The following is a 4,822-nucleotide window of genomic DNA, read 5'->3' on the forward strand; positions in this document are numbered from 1 at the left end:
CTTGGTACCTGTCAGTTTCTTGAATGTGTTCAGGTGTTCGCCACACCCTCAGCCTTCTTGAATAAGAACATTAACCAAATATTGTTTCATCTCTAAGAAAAATGCATCACTATTCAAGCTCTTGCCAATTCTACTATTCTTCGGCCCATCTCCTTGCGCGATTTCCACGGCCGAGATAGTAGTGGAGTGTTAACAGGACCCCTGGCATAAAAATTAATTTTCATATAAACTATTCGTTGTTTTTTTCCTATGTTTGAGCAATGACACTAACGCCATGAATATTTTGAACCTCACTTCTTAGGTGGTTCGCAGTAATATTAGGGTTTTGTAATACCACGAGGCGAATAAAGCTGTTGCCTCTGTTGGAACAGTATTTCATTCACTCATATCTCTTCAAATATGTGCCACAATCTTCCAATAATGCTCTTGGTAGAATTTACTGCTTCTACGACGTCCCGGATGTCCATACCATTCTGTATCATACCCACAGCTCGTAACTGTGTTTCATGATTAAGACGTTGCCTTTGCATTTAGACTATACAGATCGTGTTTGCGTTCGTTACTTATAGGAAACCGCATAGAAGCGAAATTTTGCAACGTCGCGCGTGTACGAGTGCCTGCGACAGAGCACCGCCCCGGCCGGCCCGAGGACGGGATTAGTAAACATCTGACTTTCGTGGGAGCTGTGTCGTTTGGCGACAAAATGTCCCAAAATATTACGCGAAAATTCAGGCATTTTTAAAATATTTATTCTAATGCGGGTTTTACAGACATGACAATGTGTAAAACCCGCATAGAATTGTAATCTTAAAATGTTTAATATGCTGTGTTTTGCATAATGAAAATTAAAGCGTTATTCTAATAAAAAATAAGATATCAACTCTGATAAAAATATAATAAAAAATCAGAAATAAAACTCTAATAAACAAACTTAACAACATATAATTTTTTAAATAAAAGGCTCAAATAAACCGCCTTCTTTCGCTAAACACAAACTTAACCTATCGTAAAAGCTATTTCGCACTTCCAAAAGAGTTTCAGGTAAAATGGAATTGGCACCTTCGACAATTTTATTTCGCAACTCCTCTAAATTTGTTGGCCTATTAAATTCATGCTTGTAAATGGTCTGCTTAAGGTAACCCCACAGATAAAAGTCATTTGGAGACAAATCTGAATATCTAGGAAGCCATTTAATATCGCCAGTTCCACTAATAAGGCGGTTAGGAAAAGTTTTTGCTAAAAATTCTTTTACCCTTGCCGCGTTATGAGCAGGACAGCCATCTTGCTGAAAATAAACCGATCCCAGGTCTACATCAGGTAGGATTTGAATGGCAGGAAGAACTTGGTTTTGCAGCAACTCAAGGTACTTTTGGGCGTTTAAAGTGCCATCAATAAAAAATGGCCCTATAACATTGTCGCCCAAAATACCTGCCCAAACATTCAATTTCTGAGGATACTGGGTACGAAACTGAAAGGATTGTGTTTGCCATGTAATGGAAAAGAAGATTCATCAGAAAACAAAATATTTTTTAAAAAATATTCGTTTTCATTTGCCTTTTCCATCATGGTTTCACAAAATTCCATTCTTCGCCACTGGTCTTCAGGAAATATTTCCTGAGTTTTTGAATGCTTGAAACATTTGTACCCATATTTTTTCCAGATAGAACAGTTTTATTGCTCATTCCCAGTTCCTCTCCAACACTTCTAGTGGACCGTGTCGAATCAAGTTCTAGGGTAAAAAAGTTAAAATAATTAAAAGAAATTTTCACTACACTGGCTGCAAAAGTTGGACTTAATACATTTTTCAGTTTATCAAATACGCCTTGAAGAATTTAAATTATTTTGTATAAGGTATGTTCAACGGAATAGTTAAAAAATAATAAACACAATTTATCTTGGAAAATAATTTCTTTCTCTAAAATTAAAAAGGCTTTTTTTCCCTGTCTCCTAGATCATTTTCATGTGTGTAATTCAATAATAGAAAATACATGAATAAAATATATTTCCATTATTAAGGTTAATTTAATTAACTTAATTAATGGCCTACTCTACCTTCAATTTAGCCAGTGAATCCATGTATTATTAAACTCAAACAAGCAAGTAGATATGCATTTATCTTCATTTAACATTACAAACTTATTTCCTTTAAGTTACGTTATTTTAAAATCGGTTCCTCTGCTAAAATTGAGGAAGCAGCCCAGTTTATTCTATGGTTATTGTCAAATACTTGTTTGGCAATTTTTTTGTTTATTAATTGTTTTTGGTAATGGTCTACTGGTTTTATCTATGTAAAATTTACCACAACCACAAGAAATTTTATATACATATTACATTTTTATTTAATTTATTATCATTAAAAGGTTTATTTTGTGTTATTGGATATCATAATGTAATTTGTAATTAATGATTGAGCGTATGAGATACTATTTTCTAAATTCATATTTATTTAAAGTGGGGTCATGCAATGCGGCAGTTTATAAAAGTGATCACACTATTGATTGGCGATTCTTCTTTATTTGGATTGGCGACTTGCGTCGATTTGGAAATTTCAGTGGCTCGCGATGACATTTTTACTGCCTTACTAACGAAGGCAGTCTACATCTAAATATATAATCTATTACTACATATTATCTTATTATTAAAAACTGCAAGAAAACGAGGTATTTTCTGTAATGATATATTTAAGTATAGTCTCTATAATTTGGTCTATCTATTTGGCCCTCGTAAAATTTTGTATTTTTTGACCATTGTTTATTACACTTATTTTCAATGCATAATAAAACTAAATCAGAATAAATTCAATGTCAAAGTTTTCGCCTGTTAAATTTCTTCTAAAATCTCGTTTAACCTAAGCTTTTTTTTGGCGTTGGATAGTTTGTACTAGTTGTTACCCTAGTACTAGGTACTCCTTCACACCAGGGACTTACATTAACTAAACATTGGTTGAGTTACTATGAGTACTATCTAAGCGACTACATCTAACAATGACTTTTTAGTGGCAACAACGTTTGAATTATTATCAAAAAAAGTATTTGAATTCTCCATTGTCTACCATAATTCTTATAACCTCGAAATTGTTTGCATTTACAGAACACCTGATGCTGATGTACAGGTATCCTGCCAAAAAATTACTCAGAGATAATAATAATTACTAGAGTCCCTGCTTTTAAAAAGTAAATTGATTTTATGTGGCGATTTCAATATTCATTTCTCCAGTATGTGCGCTGCCCAAGAATCTCTTCAGTCTATTTTCGATTCCTTCGGTATAGCTACTTTTACTACTATAGACCATGCTTTGTTTTTACGCGACATATCGCGTCATCTTTTAATCTTCCAGTTGCAATTTTTTTACCAGATATTTTTAAGCCTTTCGTTCTGTTTTTTTTGCTTATAAGCTTATTAAAAGTTAAGTAGTAGTAGTAGTGAGGCTGTATCACCCTGGCAATACCATCGCAATACCATTTATTATATCACCTAAAAATCGCAATACCATCCTTTTTGTCTTAGAAAACCATGCGTTTAATTCTTCTCGCAATTAGTTTTTTAGTTAGAATTGTTTTTTTTTCATAGGCAAATAAAGTATTTTGAATTTGAATTTAATAAGGGATTAAAATTCTTATATATCATTCTTAAATAATTAAAATATTTTTCTGTATCAGAAAGCTTCATCTCATTAAGTAATTGGTAGTAGATACCTTTCCTGAAAATATCTCTGATCTAAGATCGTTTTGTGGTATATTTTCTACAATCATTTTTGAGTTCCAATAAAAGAAGAGATAAAAGCAACATATTTTTTTCGGCAACCTTGGACCACTAAAACCAAAATCCTTTTATTTTGTATCTAATAAAATGAAATAATTATTAGAAATGGTCCATAATCAAATTTTCTTTCTACCTTTCTATAACGATCCATATTATATTATACTAATAGTTTTATGAAAACTTACCAAGAAAAAATGCATAACAAATAACTAAGTATAAATATTTAAAATAAAAAAAATTTACCAGTTTTATTTACCGTTTGTTATAAATGGCCGGATTCCCTTAATAATTCATGAACGCGCCATTTTCTCATAAAATGTCCCAAATAAAAATTATAGATCTCTTTCAGATCTACATTAAAAAGATAACTTTGCATATACAGGGTCACAACAGTAGTAGAGACCAAAGTTACATTTTTTTTCTGGTTTAACAATGTGCCAACTTGTAGTAAAAAGCATTTGCTAGGTTTTCTAACATATAAGGAGTTATCAATTCACATTCTGCTCTAATTCTATTTTGTAATACGTTAACATTTTCTGGCTTTGTTGCATAAACTATATTTTTTAAATGTTCTCAGAAAAAGAGGCCCTGATCTAGAGGGTAAGATCAGGGCTTCTTGCTGGCTATTCAATTTCACCTCTTCTGCCAATCCAACGATTTGGAAAAGTCGGATCTTCTGATATTAACGATTACTTCTTATATAATTTCTTATATAATGAAAATGAGGAGGGGCGTCATCTAGTTGAAACCATATTAGATGGAAATTAGCATTAGCATGTCTTTGTATTTCTGGTACTATCTGATTTTCCAACAAATCTAGATACCGGATGGCATTTAAATTATCCTCAATAAAAAATTAACCTTATATCCTATTACGAAATATATCATAAAATAAGACAGTAATTATAAGTAATCTAACACACAGATGTTATAATTAAGCAAAATTGGACCATCGTATGACGGGTACATAGCTTTAGCTATAGCCTTCAGTATCTGTGGCCTTAGCATCTGTCAAATTTTCTGTTTTCCCCCAGATCCTAGGGTCACTAGGCAACATAAC

The sequence above is a fragment of the Anthonomus grandis genome, chromosome 4 (genome assembly GCF_022605725.1).
Source record: "Anthonomus grandis grandis chromosome 4, icAntGran1.3, whole genome shotgun sequence".
NCBI classification, from domain to species: domain Eukaryota; kingdom Metazoa; phylum Arthropoda; class Insecta; order Coleoptera; family Curculionidae; genus Anthonomus; species Anthonomus grandis.